The following is a 17,156-nucleotide window of genomic DNA, read 5'->3' as shown; positions in this document are numbered from 1 at the left end:
CCATCACCAGACTTTTGGGTAGTGTCTGAAGCGGAAGGGCCAGCCCCCTAACCCCGCTGTAACAACAGGAATTGTGTTTCCCACGTCTACGCTCGGAGAACACTCAGATATAGAGGAGGCCACCTTTCTGCTCCCCTGGGGGGGTTCTCGGGGTAGCCCGGCCAGGTGGGCTGGTGAAGCATCACCCCGGTCCTTTTTCTGGTACAGTGGCCTCTCCTACCTACCCTAAATAGCCTAGACTTGCCTGCCCTGGGTTTTGCTGGCCATAGCACTGGGCAGCAGGAAAAACCCTAAGTGGGCCTTACGTCATTTCCCTGAAACTAAGATACGGTTCCCTACCTTTGTGGGGAGAATGGAGCTGGCCCCTGGACCAGAAAAGACTGAGCTGGGCATGGCAGTACACACCTGGGGAGGCCGGCATTCTCAGTGTTGTGGTTGGTTTAAGCAGTTTGACTCACCTGGAAGCCTGGTTTGTTTGCCAAGAAACTGTGGCCCACAACAGATGGCTAGGTGACAAAGTCAACAAGTGTCAGGCTCTACTACCAGCTGCCCTGCTTTTCCAGGCGCTTCAGTCCCATGCACTTTCCACTTCTGCTCTGGATAGTGGAGAGCTCAGAAATGCCTTCCTCTCCCTGCCTGGGCCCTTGGCTGGCTTGCCCATTTCAAGGAGCAGGACCTATAATGTGACATGCCTTTCAGTCACTGCGTCACTGGAAGCTGCTTGTCAAGAGCCACACTTCATAGCCCCACTCACTCTGTTTAACTTGAAACCCAACATGTGGGTACCTATCAATGTAAAAACGAACCCGTGTACTTGGTGCCCTAGAGATACTGGCTGAACAACCAGAATTTCAATAAACTGGTATTTGTGAATTATAGCTCTTACTTAGTGCTCACCATATGTGTGAGGGATTTTACATGAATGTGGCCCTATGGGGGGAGGAGGTTGCTGAGGGTTAAGATCCCAATTTGAGAGACGAGGAAATAACCTCTGACTGAACAGTTTGCCCAGGACTGAGCAAGCAGCGAGTGCCAGGCGGGGATGCCAGCTCAGGCTTGCCCTGGGCCCCGCCTTTCTCTGAGCCCCCATCCTCCATTCCTCCTCATTCTGCTCCTCCGGATACTGAAAGATGGGAAGTGGGTAAAGCGTTTCTCCTCCCATCCAGGATGGCAGCAGCAGCCCGCTGTAAAAGTGACTCTCTACCTGAACCTCTGCAGTGTCTCTATGCATCATCACCCCTCGCAGAAGGAAAATGCTGGCGGGCCTCAGCCGGCCGCAAGCTAGGCACTGACTGGTGGGGCCACCTCACAGTCCACTCGTGCCCTGGGAGGAGCTGTCTCTGCAGCCTCTTGGGTGGGATATCAGAGGCTTTATTTATCACGTTGCTTTTTCAGGGGCAGGAACCTGGTACGGAAAATCTGATTGCATGCCACCCAGCACTTCCCAACAGCTGAAAAGTTGTTTGGAAATGGACTGACTCCCCGAAAGCCTACCTGCACCACACGCCTCTTGTGCCCCATCTCACGTCCTCTCAGCCCACCGCTGACTCTTGCCGCCGTTGCAGCCACCAGTTCTGCATGGTATAAGGACCTGATAGCACCTTGCTTTAGCTTCTCTCTCACCTTCAGGAAGCTGCGTGGCACTAGCGCGTGTGTAGCCCTGAAGCATACGAATGATCACACTGCTTGGGGCAGCCCTTCCCCCATGGGAGATGGGGCCAGTGGACAAGGGCCCCCCTCCAGTGTGAATTCTGAGACACATTCTCCTCAGCCGACCCTGGCAGGTTCAGGCCCCCACTGCCCTAATAAAAGAAACTCCACAGAACTCTCTAGTCTTTTACCTGCCACGTAAGGACACCAGGAGAAGACAGCAGTCTGCAACCCAGAAGAGGTTGTCATCAGAATGCGGGCCCTGCTGGCACCCGGATCTCAGACTGCCAGCCTCCAAATCTGTAAGAAATATGCTTCTGTTGTTTACAAGCCCAGCAGGGTATGGTAGTCTGTTATGGACCAAACTACTAAGACGCACATATTCTTCCAGTGAAGAAATGGAACGTTTCAAGGGTGATAACAAACCAAGAACACAGAGACTCACAGGACCTTGGGAGAGAAGAAACCTTAGAGCTTTTCTTGCTCCAGAGTCCATAACCTGGCCGCAAGGGACCGTGAACCCCTGGAATTGCAAAATGTGTGGACTTTTTTTTTGTTTTCATGAGGAGAGTTTCTGTATCTTTCTTCAGATCCTCAAAAGGATGCCTGACTTTAAAAAAACCTTAACAAAATAACCTGCACTTTGGGGTCTTGTTTTTACCCCCACCCCCACCCCGGAAGCAGCAGTGGCCCAAGCTTCTGATATCTGGTTAGAGCTCTGGCAATTGGACAGATCACCCCACTCACCATGGGGCAGTTACCCTCTCTGCAGAAAGGAGGTTCGGGGGGTGGGGTCATCTCAGCTGCTGGGCACTGGCCCAGCAAACAGCCTCTCCCCAAACAAGCCACCTACAGTCTGACGCTCCTGGTTCCTGGGAGCCACTCCTGGGGACTTCGACCCATGGAAGCTTCAGATAACCGTTTGCTTCAGTCAATGTTCCTTGTGAATCCTCTAGCAAGCGGTGCATCTGGCCCTTGGTGACAAAGTGGAAAAGTTCACGTTTGATGAACATCTGCACATTTGGCACTTCCCCACTAGCTTCAGTTCCGGAAAGGCAGTGACTGTATCACCCTTGGATGGCCAGAAACTAGCACAATGCCTGGCACAGGATAGGTGTTCAAAGAATGCTTGTTGAATTGCATCTGCATGCATTCTGTCATTTGATCCTTGTGTCTCAATTAAGACTTCTGGGGTTGCAAGTGACACAAAACTTAATTTTAACTGGCTTACACAAGAGGAAAAGTGCTGGTTCACATAACAGTGTAGTCTAGTAGGAGCTTCAGGAATGGCTTGATCCAGACTCAAGTCACTTCAGCAGGATCCTTCTCTTGCTTCCTGAAGATGGGCTTCCATCCTCAGACTGGCTACCCTGTGGTAACAAAAGAAAAAAGAAAAGAAAAGTCAGGGGGTGGCCAGATGGCTCAGTTGGTTAGAGCACGAGCTCTAAGGATGCCTGACTTTAAAACAACAGGGTTGCCGGTTCTATTCCTGCATGGGATAGTGGGCTGTGCCCCCTGCAACTAAAGATTGAAAATATCGACTGGACTTGTTGCTGAGCTGCACCCTCCACAACTAGATTGAAGGACAATGACTTGGAGCTGATGGGCCCTGGAGAAACACACTGTTCCCCAATATTCCCCAATAAAAAACAAACATGAGATTAAAAAAAAAAAGTGAAGTCAGTTATCACAAGATTGATGTTCTCCTAGTAAGGCCAGCTAAGGCCAGCAGAGCCTGAACCCCAGCATTCCTAACTAAAGTGCTGAGCTTCACCCTTGATTGGGTGGCCCATCGCTGTGGCCAGGTGCAAGGGATATGATAATTAGGTTAAGCCACTCAGGCCACCTCCTCAGAGCTGGTCAATCTCAAACCACTAAACAGAAAATAATAGGAGAGGCTGGTTCTCCAAAGGAAATTAGGGTTACTCATCTCAATCTTCTTGATAGCCTTTGGTTCTTGGGAGTGTCATGCAGGGACTCAGCTACTGCTCCCCACATAAGAACGCAGGATATGGTGAGGCCAAAAAGGAACACTCACGGAGCCATAGATAGGGAAGTCATACCACTATATTCTCGCTGGCGGCTGGGCTGGAGACACAGGAGGCAGGAGCCACATGATGTGCAATCTGCCGTCTGCTTTTCTGCCAACCAACCAACCCCTTGCTAACTGCAATCCGCCGTGCTAACTGCAATCCATGCTTGCCAGCCACCACCTGCTGCTAGCGTAGCCACAGCAGTTATATTAGTGGCCAATGGCTCACCGGTTACAGCTGATGGCAAACTAGCCATAGCTGATGGCCAACTAGCCATAGCTGATGGCCATCCAATCACAGTTGATGGCCATTTACTACCTGAGCCAGCACCTTTCCACGTGAGGCCGAGAGCCTGGAAACTGCTCTCCTGGCTCTGTCCTCACACAGTAATTCTCAGGGTGCTTTACACACAGACTATATATTAAATTATGTAGTAAACTGCTCTGGAAGGGTTTCCAAACATTTAGATTTGAAGCATCAAGTAAAATTAAAACACAAACACATACACACACACACACACACACACACACACACAAAATCTAAGGCCACACAAAGTTGTCAAGCAAATAAATGCTATCCACTACCACCATAATTTCTTAAAACACATTTTAACATTAAAAATGTAGAAATGGCATAATATCAGAATGAAGAGCAGTCCTTTAAATGGAATACATTTAGTTGTACGAAAATATGTTGTCATACAGGGATCTGGTCCCGCTCCCCACATAAGAACGCAGGGTATGGTGAGGCCAAAAATGAACACCCACGGAGCCATAGATAGGGGAGTCATACCACTATATTCTCGCTGGCGGCTGGGTTGGAGACACAGGAAGCAAACATCCTCCAGTACCCCAACAAGGGGTCTTCCTGCACCCCAGTCTCACTGGCGGCCGGGCGAGACACACGAAGTAGGATCCACACAATCCTCAATCCGCCGTCTTGTTCTCTGCCTGCCAACCAACCAAACAACCAACATAGCCATGGTAGTTATATCAGAGGCTAATGGCTAACTGGTAACAGCTGATGGCCAACCAGTCACAGCTGATGGCCATCTACTACCCGAGCCAGCACCTTTCCACATGAGGCCGAGAGCCTGGAAACTGCTCTCTGGGGCTCTGTCCCCACACTCCACCCCTACAGGGTCTTGCCTCACAATCTAAGTGACAAATGTCTTCTGTGAGGGGTCCTGTGCCGTATTAGCCCATAGGCACCTACGGGCGGAAAGGAATAGTAGTCTTAGGAACCAACAATGGCAAATCCCTTCCATCTGGGAAGATACATGCTAGCATTTTGTCCTGGGAAAGGAGGTTTGCTGCCACTGGCACCTTTCCTGATTTGTGGTACCAGACCTTTATGGCAGAGTTCGGGGTCCCTTGCATAGTTTCAACATGTAGCAGAACAGGGGACCCCATAGTAGGCCATAGCTAGAGCACATAGGTTCCCCACAAAATCATCCCAGCATCAGGAACTCTGTATACCATAGTCACTTGCAGTGGCCACTCAGCCACCACCCCTGGCGTCACTTGCAAATCATGGGTCAAACCAGCCCTCCACGGGGCTATCAGGCCCAAACACCGAAAGTGGGGGCTTTTGCCCCAGCAGGGCCAAGTCCATTGCTGCCATTTCCCTACTTTCCAGCATGTGGGTGCTGGCAGCAAAATGTTCCCATTTCTGCCGTAGCCTGGCTTTAACAGAGTCTCGCTTGTGGTAACTTGTAATTGAATGGGAGCGGCCGTTCGATGTAGCAGAGCTTTTACTGGTGTGGGCCCTCCCTTCCGTGGTCTCTCATTCAGGATTCTCAAGACATCCCACAGACGTGAGGCCCAGTCGCACATTGTGAGAGGGTGTTTTGACACCCAGAGGCCTTGCTTCAAAAGCCCGTTGTAGCATTCAGTCGTGTGAACTGCTTGTGGATAGTACAGGGTATGAAACAACCATTGCACGTCCATCCTGGCAGCCCAGCACTGCACTTCTTTCCCCGTAAAATGAGTACCCATCAATTTCAACGACTTGGGGGCGCCCATAGAGGGCGCACAGCCATATAAGGGCGACCACTATATGCCGCTGATCCGCAGCCAGACACGGCCAAGCAAACATCAACCCCATAGCAGTGTCCACTGCTGTGAACGCACACATCGCATTGCGGGCCTTAGGCAGAGGTCCAATGTAATCCACTTGCCAGCGAGTGAGGGGCACCCTCCCTCGCGTAATCTGTTGTATCTCCCAAGGGAGCCTCCGCCTTTGGGGGCCGGCCTGGGCACAGACGGCACAATCATAGCAGGCATCTGCTATCTCCTGCCATTTCAAAGGCAGACCCCAGCGTCTGCTCACCTGCCACATGGTTCGGCTTCCAGCGTGCTGCAATTTCCTATGCAGCCAATGGGCCACATCAGTGGCAGGAGCCCACTCTAACTATTGGACACATGCTAGCATCTGCTTCATCATTACCTGGGGACACTAAGGGGGAGTGACCTGTGACATGCATTAGGGTCACCTCCTTTCTCTGCCCTAGGTCCCAGAGGTCCTGCCACATGGCTTGACCCCACAGTGGACGGTGTCCTACCAACCAGTTTTGGTGTTTCCACGTAGGGAGCCACAACGTTAGGCCCCGGAACACCGCCCAGCTGTCAGTGCAAATAACTAGGAGCCCAGGCTCGTGGCTGATTATCATCCACACAGCCCGTAGCTCAGCCCATTGGCTACTCTGGCCCGTCCCAGTATCAAACCAAATGGTGTCTGTTTTGGGCTGCTCACCAATAGCCACCAAAACGGCTGCAGCTCCCCGGCGAGAGCCATCAGTAAACCAGGCATCCTCAGGTACTGGGGGCTGTCCTTCCCCATAGGGTGAGGGCTCCAAGTCCTCCCCTCTAGGCAGAGTGCTTGGCTCAGCCTGGGCTACAAGCTCCACAGGCCCCAAGACTTGCTGTAGCTCTGTGCTCAAACGGCTTGAACTAAGGGTGTTACGTTGCTCCAAGTAGGCACCCCACTTGGCGAGGGTGGTGGTCTGTGCCACCCCCGTTTTGGGTCCCTGGATCCACATACGGACCCACCCCTGGACGGAATAGTGTGTTTGAACCAACACCTGTGCCGTTCCTATGATGGTTTCTGCGGCCACTAAAGCTGCATACACAGCAGCCAGTTGTTTCTCTATTAGAGAGTAATGGATCTCCGCTCCTTTCCACAATTGGGACCAAAATCCCACTGGCAACCGGAGATGCTCTTGCCATTGCCAGAGGCCCCAACCGTACCCCTCTTGGGTTACGTGAACATCAAATTCAAACAGACGACCAGGGTCTGCTCCATATAGAGTCTGTGCCTGCTGCACTGCCCATTTTATGGCAACAAAGGCTTGCTCTATAGCCTCTGTCCAATCCCACGAGTCCCCCTTTTTAATCATGGAATACAAGGGCCTTTCTATTTGTGCTAAATGGGGTACAAACACCCACCAATGCCCCAGCAGACCCAAATACGTCTGCAGTTGGGAGACCTTGGTCGGCCGGGGAAAGGCTTGTATTTTGTCAATAATCACCTCAGGTATGAACTTTGTCTTACCCGACCACACAACACCCAAAAACTTAACAGATAAGCCCAGGCCTTGGACTTTTTCCTCATTCACCACCCAGCCACATGACTCCAGGTGGCGGAGAAGAGAGTGAGCTGCTTGCTCTAAATCTGAAAGAGAATCAGATGTTAGTAGAGTATCATCAACATAGTGAAACTGGACCACAGAGGATGGGTGAGCCCACTGTGCCAAATCCTGGGCTACAAGCCTGTGGCAAACAGTGGGGCTGTGCAAGTATCCTTGCGGAAGGACTTAAAAAGTCCATTGCCACCTATGCCAAGTAAAAGCGAACTGCTCTTGACTCTCAGGTGCAATATCAATGGAGAAAAAAGCATTGGCCAAGTCCACTACATAGTGATACGTTCCCAGGCGGACAGTCAGACGATCCATCAAATTCTGTATTGAAGGCACTGCAGCGTGCAAGGGTGGCGTCACCTTATGTAACTCCCTATAGTCCACAGTCATTCAGCAGGTCCCATCTGGCTTCTTGACAGGCTATACTGGGGAGTTAAAGGGACTGTGCGTCGGCCTCACAATACGTGCCTTCTCCAATTCCAATATTGTACGACCAATCTCTTCCTGCCCTCCTGGCAGGCGGTACTGTCGCACTGTAACCATGTGCCAGGGCTGTGGCAACACTTGAGGAGGGTGGTGAGCATGCCCGCGTGTCACCGCTTTCACCACCCGGATCCGGAGACGGAACTCTCCTACCGACGTCTGTAAGCTGAGGCCATGTAGCACGTCCACCCCTAGAATATTCTCCGGAACGGGGGAGACATAAACCTTGTATGTACGAGGGGGAAGCCTTCCTATACCCAGTGGTAAGGAAACGGCTTTCACAGTCAGTCTTTCCCCCACAGCCATCAATGCAGATTGCTGGTCCAGGGAACAGTTCTGGGTTCCCATAAACAAGACTGCAGTCTGCACCAGTGTCAACTAGGGCCAAAACCCTCTGTACATTAGAAGGGGACCAATGTATGGACAGTTCCACATGGGGCCTCCAGTCCCTGCTCATCCCCTCTGACCGGGTACCTTGGCCCCACCCCTAATCAAGCTGAAAGGAGTTGGCCTCAAGCGGCTGCATGAAGTCCTGGAGGGACACGGGTTGCGCTTTCCCAGACTTCTCCTTTAGGCTTCTCCGGAATTGCTGTTCCGGACGCAACTGTTTTCAAAGTTCTAATAAGAGTGCATTGGGTTGTCGGTCTATTTTTTCCCGATCAACCCCTGCTGCCACGAGATCACACCACATCTGTGCGCGTCTTACTCTCTGAGGCCTGCGACCTCGCCCCTTTACCTTTGGTTTGGGCTCCAGGTCTCGACTGCGTGGACCTCCTGTCTTAACTTCCTTCGCCTCCAGCTTTCAACATCTCCTAGGGTGGCCATGGCAGTTGTAACTTCATGGATCTGCCGCCCCACATAGGGCATAACAATGGTGACCAAGGATCCAAAAGCACTCGCAGGTGCAGTATCGAAAACCAGATCTCTCATGCTGGCTGTAAAAAGCTCGTCATCCGGCCCCTGCATATTAGGGTTGAAAATTGCATGTCTCATACCCATTTCACGGATTATTTGCGTAAGTTCCGTATATGACTGCCATTGACTCACAGTGTCTGGCAGCTCGCCAGCCTGTTCCCATACGGTGCGTACCGCAGCCGTGAGCCACGCCATTAGAGAATGGTTGCCCTGGTCGTGGGCCAACCTATGGCAACCCTGTAATTTTTGTCACAGGGACCGATGCCCCATCACAAAGGCTAGCTTTTCCATCTCGCCTGGGGAGCAGAGAATGCTGTCTGCCCCCTCATCCCATAAACGTAGTAGCCAAGCCAAGACTGGCTCTCCAGGGCGCTGTCTGTACCGCCTCCCCAGCTCCTGCAACTCAGTGGGAGTGTAAGGGGTGTAGGTAGTGAACTCAGTCACAGCTGGGTTGCCGGCAGCAACGCCCCCGGGTCCCAAAGGCTGTTCATGATTTACCTTTTGCTGCATGATGGGCCAGGCGTGGGGGTGGGGAGTTACACTGTCTCCACCGGTGTCCTCCGCCTCTGCCTCAGTCTCCACTAGGGGCCTCCTCCTCTAACAGGCGGACCCGAGCTTCCAGCGCCTCCCGCAGGGGCTGCTGGTCCTGCACCTGAGCTAGTTCATGAAGCACATCCTCCGTGTTACGTCGCAACACAGTGAGGAACATCCAGCCCACACGGCCGGCTGTCCCCTTCGCCTCCTCTGGCAACCGCTCAGCCAGAACCTGCAGGGCCTTCTCCACGCTGGCCGGAGAGCCATCCATGTCCTCCCACCCCTCCTCAGGGGTCCAACTCCTGAGAACAGCGGCTACCGGATACCACACACTGTGTGGGGGCCACCTGTCCTCCTGCCCAGAGTCAGACACCATTCCTACTTGGCCGGAATCCTGCTCACCGTGCCAGGTGTCTGACTGGGTGGAGGCCTTGGTGTAAAATGTCCACAACTCTAGGAGCCCATGGCAGCAGACCACCAAAAGGACCACCAAAGCCGCCCTATTGGCTTGCTTTGGCCAATAGGGCGGCATGCCATCCGGAGGCTTCAGAGGACCACCAATTCACTGAGGGGTCACGCTTCTCCCAAGCAGATTGCGTTTCCTGTTCCTGGTGCCGCGCCTCAAGGGCTTCCTGAGACTGAGTGTTCATAGGCACAAACTGCTCCACCATCCTTCAGAGAGCTCTGGCCGGCACCATACCCTGCTCGTGAAACTGACCTTTCATACGTATAAACTGCTTCATTACCCTTTTGGAAACTCTGGCCTGCTCGCTGCACCATGTGTCATGCAGGGATTCTGGTCCCGCTCCCCGCATAAGAACGCAGGATATGGTGAGGCCAAAAAGGAACACCAATGACGCCATAGATAAGGGAGTCATACCACTATATTCTCGCTGGCGGCTGGGTTGGAGACACGGGGAGCAAACATCCTCCAGTACCCCAACAAAGGGTCTTCCTGCACCCCAGTCTCGCTGGCGGCCGGGCAAGACACACAAAGTAGGATCCACACGATCTGCAATCCACCGTCTGGTTCTCTGCCAACTAACCCACCAACGTAGCCACGGCAGTTATATCAGTGGCTACTGGCTAACCAGAAACAGCTAGTCACAGCTGATGGCCATCTACTACCCGAGCCAGCACCTTTCCAGCACCTTTCCACATGAGGCCGAGAGCCTGGAAACTGCTCTCTGGGACTGTGTCCCCACATAAGTTCTTTTTTGGTATTACCTTTTAGGCTAGTGAAACTCATTTGAAATTGGCAGAGGTCCATGAACTAACATTTGGGAAACAAATTTTACATCTTATTAAAATAGATATCTTTAGAAAAATGTTATAATCTATCACTTGAATAATATTTGGGAATAATGGAGCAGGGCTTGACTGTGGGTAACTGCCTGACCTTAGAGAGTCATGGTTCTCCATACAAGACTGGTCACAGGGAAGAGCTTGGGGAGCCCAAGGAGGGAACTTCGGGATGGATTCCCTCTCTCCTTTACTGGGGCAGATACTGCTAGTTTTCTTCCCCAGTATTCACACAGTATTAGCAAAGTTCATGGCTGCCTAGAGGAAAAACTACATTTCCCAGCCTGCCTTGCAGCTAGGCGTGACCAAGAAACTAAGTTGTGGCCAATGGGATTGGTTAAAAAATTCACTGCTTGAGTTTTATCAAATCCATTATAACCATCATCAATTGTCTCATTCCTTTTTTTTTAACAAATGACCCGTTTTAGTCTTAGGGTTAAATTACATCATCAGCAACGAAAACAAAACCAACAGCAATATTGATAAAAATTTCATAGAAAACCTTCAATTTTTTAAAACGTTGTTTTAAAAAAGTCAAAACTGAAAATAAGTGCGACACTTACAGCCAGAATCAGAAAGGTGCTGGAACTTACCAGGCATTTACCTTCTTGGAAAAAAATGTTTATGGACAGATATGCCATAACATTTTTTAAAAAATGATTCCGTGTTGGTGCTCAGGAGGTTGTGCTTGGGACTGCACAGAGGTGTCTGAGGCATTCCCTGGTTGCCTCTTTCAAGCTGGTTTGTGTTTCCCATGTCTTCTTACGGGCAGAACGGCAAGCTGTAAGGCAAGCTGTAAGGCGGTACCTCGGTTTTCGACATAATCCTCGAAAACCGAGGCACAGTTTTCCCATAGAAAATAACGCAAAATGGATTAATCCGTTCCAGACCTTTAAAATCAACCCCTAAAACTGCAAATTTAGCATGAATTTTACTACATAGATCCATAAAATTTACAGCGTTGGTAAACCGAAATGTTCATTAGCAGAGACGAGGCAGGGAGCCACTTATGATCAAAAAACTCACTATTCCTGGAGTTGACTTAACCCTAACGGTAAACCCACTGTGAGAACAGCCCCGCTTCTTAACCACATAGACAATTCTACTACCGCTAAAAGCAAAACAACAAAACGGAAAAAAATAACAAAGAAACACCAATAGAAACACAAAACCTTAAAACAAACATGTCAAAGTCAGCGGCTAAAACCACATCTACTTTTTAAACACAGTTGCTAGTCTTGCAAAAAGCAAGACCTCAAAAAATTGGTTCAAAACTCAGAATTGTTCCTCTCCACGGAAATCTTTAGTAAAAGGCGAAAGATTTATGCGATCTGAAGAGAAACCAGAGTATGCACATTACTTACGGCCCACAGTCCTCGGGTAACTGCTACACCTAACACTATAATGGTGATTATTTACCCGGAAGAGCTAGTGAACTTCCTTCTTTTACCCAGAGAAGAATCTGAGATAAATCTCATTTGGGGAAAAAATAGTTCAAAGTAAAAAGGATAATCTAGTTATTTTATGGTCAGAAATAATCATGTGTGCAATGCATTGTGGGTATGCAAATATAGCCGTCACTCTCCGGTTCCGGAAACACCTTAAGTAGTTCACTCGTTTTGATGCTGGGACCAGGACTACCACCAGGGGGCAGAGCGGAGGCCAGATTTAAGGGATATAGACCAGACTCTGGTCCAGCCTGGAAAGCCTGTTTTGTTTTGATTTTTTTCCCCCTTCTTTCGCCTCCCCCCTCCTGTTCAAGCTCTTGTTTCTCAGTCTAGTTGTGTAAAGTTTCTGTTTTATAATTGGCACTCCAAGTAAAATTTATTTTGGATTTAAATAAATAAAATAATTAAAATGATGTAATTTTAATTATTTTATAGTTTAATTTATAATTATTGTAATTTAATTTATAATTAAATTATAAAATAAAACTTGAAAATAATAATCTTCATTCAATATTATCTTCCTACAATAAAAAAAAAATGTATTGAACTCTGGGCTGGGTTCTGGAGATAGAGCACGTACCTAACATTTCATCTTCGAGGAATGTTCTATGTGATGGGGAGCCAGGTGTGTGTGATGAGCACTGATCACAGAATGTTGGGTGACATCTGAGCAGAGCAGTGAACAATCCATAGTAGGAGCGTGGTGAGGGCATTCTAGGCAGGGAGGCGCAGTGCTGAGGGGGTGAGTAAACCCACTGCCTTCAATGCCAAACTAAGAGCTTGGACTTACCTTGAGGGCAATGGGAGCACATGGAAGAGTTTTCAAAGAGAATAGTGTTTTAAAACAGTGCTTCTCACCATCTGGTCCCCGGACCAACAGATCAGCCTCACCTGGGTACCTGCTAGAGATGCAAATTCTCAGGTCCCACCCACTCCAGACCTAGTGAATCTGAAACTGGGAGTGGGGTCCAACAGCTGGGTTTTAACAACTCCTCCAGGGATTGTGACGCAGGCTAGACTGAGAACCACTGTTTGACAACCATTGGAGCTACTGCGGCGATTGTAGGAGATGATAAGGCTTGCGGAGGTGATTTAGGAAGCTTGAGCATTAAAGCCAGAGAGAAATATGTGGTGGCCTGGATGGGGTGGGGCAAGGCCTGAGAAAAGGTGGGAAGTGAGGAGAGCGACCAGTCTAGGTAGATCCTTAGGGGATGGTGGTATAAACGGAAGTGGGGACGGGTGCAGCAGGAGGAGCACTGAAGGAGATTAAAAGATGCCAGGGAGGCAGGAGGAAAACCAGGAGTGGGGGCCCTTACAGAGAAATCAAGGGCAGAAGAAGAGAGCTGTCAGTGATGTTAAAGGTCCATGAGCGGTCACGAAGTTAGCTGCAAATGCCAGTGGATGTCACAGCAAGGAAGCTGGTGACTTTGGCCAGAGGTGGTTCCAGGGAGCGAGGGTGATGAAAGCCCAACTGCCAGGAATTGATGAGGGAGTGAGTGGGGGTGGAGAGTGGAGGAAAGAGAGAGAGAGCAGCTGGAAGGGGTGGGAGGTCATAGAAAGCCTTTTCCTTTCTTTGATATCAAGGGAGTGACAAAAGGATTTAAACATTGATGGGAGAGGGCAAAGATCTGGGAGAGAGGAAATTAGCAATAGTAGGGGGTGGGATGGGAAATGGAGAGGGGGCTGTGGCTGGCTGACTTCAGGTGAGAGGAAGGACCCCAGCTCGGTAGTAGCAGGAGGAAAGGAGGGGAATAGGAATTAGTGGTTAATGAGTTTCTGTTTGGCGGGATGATAAATTTTGGAAATATTGGTGATGGTTATACAGTATTGTGAATGTAATATTTAATGCCACTGAATTGTGTACTTAAAAATGCTTACAATGCCTTTTACCTCGTTGCATCCAAGAGAGCAAGATGAGTCACCAGCAGCTCTACTGGAATCATGCAAGAAAATTTGGCCAGAGTTCTCGTTCTTGCCATGTCTGCTCAAAGCGATATGGTCTGATCCAGAAATACGGCCTCAATATGTGTCGGTACGTGAAGGATATAGGCTTCATTAAGTTGGACTAAGTGAACTTCCATGAATGAATCATTCAAGATATCTACCTCACTGCAGAAACAATGTCAGCTCTTTGTACATAAAATAAAAAAGACTTCAATTAAAAAAAATGGTTACAATGGCAAATTTTATGTTATACATATTTTATCATACACGCACAAAAAACTTTCCTAAAGCCACAAGAGACAGAATTACTCATGCTAAACAATTATTTTCCACTGAGCTTCACCTTTAGAAAGAAGCTTAATAACTTTTACTGTTGGATACATTTCCGTCAGCTGGTAGGACATTGAATTGATTTCCACACTAGACTTTTTCGAAATGACCTATGGTTCACAAATGAGCAATGGTTCACAAATCCTGAGACTAATTCAAGTATCAGAATCGTCAATATGCATTTTTAATTAGGTAAAACTAAACTCTATAGTAAAACAGCATTCTTATTTTTCTTTTTGTCTCCATTTCCTCACTTTTCTCATTCATTATTAAAAGAAAAATTCATCACGAAATATTTCCAGCTCCACAGAAAAGCATAACAAATGAGCAAATATGCATCAGACATCCAGATTTAAGAGATGTCAGCATTTCTCCAAATGTGCGTTAGGTCTGGATTCAACAAAGGCAAAAATAAGTGAATGTGACTATATCAAATTAAAAAGTTCTGGACAGCAAAGGAACCCATCAACAAAATAAAACGGCAACCTACAGAGTGGGAGAAAATATTTGCAAATCATATATCTGATAAGGGGTTACTATTCAAAGTGCAGAGGGTGTTAAAAAAATATACACAAGTGGACACTTTGATCAACGTTGCTCAAGCAGTAGTTCACCATAATCAGAAGTGTCTGGACCCTGATGGTAACCACTCTGAGCACCTCTTGTAATTGCAGAAGTCAAATGTGACTTATATTCATCTTTTGCTATCTGTATATATTGAGTATTACAATTTTAATAGCTTTTTCCTTTTTTAAAAAAATGTGTATACATTTTTTGGCACCCTCTGTATCATGAAAAGAATTCACTTATATTTTTCTTCGTACTTATGTGGGTTCATTACTTCACATGCAGATCTCTGTTGTGTTTGAAGTTTATTCTGGTATATGGTATCAGGTATGGATTCGATTTTATGTTTTTCCAAATGGCTGGAACTGTTGATATAGGATAGGAGAGAATTACTTCTAAAAATTTTGGTGGAGCTTGTCTATAACTATTTTGGCTTAAGGCTTTGGTGATGGAGGTTTTTGATTATCATATCAATTTCTTGATTGGCTATTGATCTACCGAAGTTTAATTTTTCTTACGCCAGTTTTGAAATATTATATTTTTCTAGAACTGTATCCACTGTGTCTATGTTCTTAACTGTATTGGTGTGGAATCGTGCATTTGATTTTTAAAAATTGATAAACTATTTTTTAGAGCAGTTTTAGGTTCATAGCAAGATTGAGTAGAGCACAGAGATTTCCCATAGTCCCCTGCGTCCTCACATACACAGCCTCCCCACTCCATTTGCATTTTTCTGTGTGAGACTTCTCGAGAAACAATGGTGGTAGGGAAATGAGGCCATCTTGGTCTTATTTTATACACAGTATGAGTTGTGTGATTCATATAGCAAGTCCTTCCTATTTCCCCACCATTAGCCAACTGGTAGCTTTGTCCATTTCTTAACCACAGAGACTAAATTCTTCGTGGATGGGGTCAAAATTTCTTCCCAAGGGTTAGTTCACTGGGCCCCTGATAGAAACCATGGAACTCTTTGGAGAGCCCTGGGCTGGTGGCAGAATGGTTGCTGAGAATGGCCTTTGTTATTTTAGTTGGTTGAGTAAAGGACTCTGAATATCTGCTGAATCAAAATTGTCACAGCTTCTCTGAGGATCTGAGAGCTGAAACTACCTGAAAAAGACATCAGAAATAGTCCCTCCGCTTCAGATGAGACCCTGGCTGAGCCTGGACCAGGTGTGAGAAACCCTGAGCGGGCACCACTGTGAACTGGACGGAGAGCTGCAGCTCAGCTTTAGCTGAATGAGGCCATGCAGACAAAAGGACCCAGCGTTGCCAGTTCTCATTTTTCCAGAGAAGCCAGAAATCCAGAATTGTATTTTAAATGTTCAGCTTTTTACATGTTGAAAAATAATTCAAAACTAGAGAACAAGACCAGCCCCATCTGTAGTCTGGATTCAACCAGCAGGCTGCGGGTTTTTCATCTCTGGCGTAACTGATTGAACGATAATGATGACGGCAGCTGGGATTCGTGTTGTACTTGGAATAAGCCAGGTGTTGAGAAATGCTTTATGATTCTTTCATCCCCCTAAAAACCCTATGAAATAACATGAAAAGCTGTTGTGCAATATATTTCATGTCAGACTATATAAAAATGCAAAAATGACAAACTTGAACCTAAGCAGGCTTGCAGATCTGATATCTAGTTTACAGAAGTTTAAAGGATATAGTGTTAAGCCAAGAGCAGAAACCACCTTAGGCCTGGAGAAACCTCCCCTAATGGCCTGAATAGAAACCATCTTATCTTAGAAGCTATCTGCTTACTTGTATTAATACCTGCTGGCTTGTATTTCACAGGAGCCCATGATCCACGGACCTGAACATTCCCGGATAACAGCATGGGAACAGGGATATGGAGCAAAACGACAGGGTGTCATGCGGGAGACCCTGCTCGCTGAGCCATTTGTCGTGCAGGAGACCCCTGCGGGGTCTCTGGTCCCGCTCCCCATACAAGAACGCAGGATACGGTGAGGCCAAAAAGGAACACCCACGGAGCCATAGGCAGGGGAGTCATACCACTATATTCTCTCTGGCGGCACTATACTCTCACTGGAGGCTGGATCCACACTGTCCACAAACCGCCATCCACACTTGCCAGCCCAGCCGCCATCTTCTTGCTAGCCCCCATTCTCTCCTCCACTCTCCTTCTCTTCTGCTAGCATAGCCACAGCAGTTATATTAGTGGCCAATGGCTCACTGGTTACAGCTGATGGCCATGCAATCACAGTTGGCCATTTACTACCTGAGCCAGCACCTGTCTATGTGAGGCCGAGAGCCTGGAAACTGCTCTCTGGGGCTCCGCCCCCACACATGGCCACA

The 17,156-nt window shown here is 48.3% G+C and overlaps 1 long non-coding RNA gene, 1 other non-coding gene and 1 pseudogene across 2 annotated transcripts; 1 reads left to right on the top strand and 2 right to left on the bottom strand.

Moving 5' to 3' along the window:
* Positions 1–29: 29 nt before the first annotated feature.
* On the bottom strand, positions 30–11,901 carry LOC109460685 (uncharacterized). The gene is made up of 3 exons (XR_012497059.2): positions 11,148–11,901; positions 1,842–3,020; positions 30–1,660 (listed from the first exon to the last, which is right to left on the bottom strand). It is a non-coding gene; the product is annotated as an uncharacterized LOC109460685 (long non-coding RNA).
* Positions 11,789–11,905, bottom strand: LOC141572624 (U5 spliceosomal RNA). The gene has a single exon (XR_012497932.1). It is a non-coding gene; the product is annotated as a U5 spliceosomal RNA (small nuclear RNA).
* Positions 11,906–13,629: 1,724 nt separating this feature from the next.
* LOC148755318 (small ribosomal subunit protein uS14 pseudogene) lies at positions 13,630–16,360 on the top strand (annotated as a pseudogene).
* Positions 16,361–17,156: the final 796 nt, after the last annotated feature.

The sequence above is a fragment of the Rhinolophus sinicus genome, chromosome 14, assembly GCF_057876585.1.
Source record: "Rhinolophus sinicus isolate RSI-liver-muscle chromosome 14, RSI-T2T, whole genome shotgun sequence".
In the NCBI taxonomy this organism is placed as follows: domain Eukaryota; kingdom Metazoa; phylum Chordata; class Mammalia; order Chiroptera; family Rhinolophidae; genus Rhinolophus; species Rhinolophus sinicus.
This window is presented reverse-complemented; position numbering and strand designations above follow the sequence as displayed.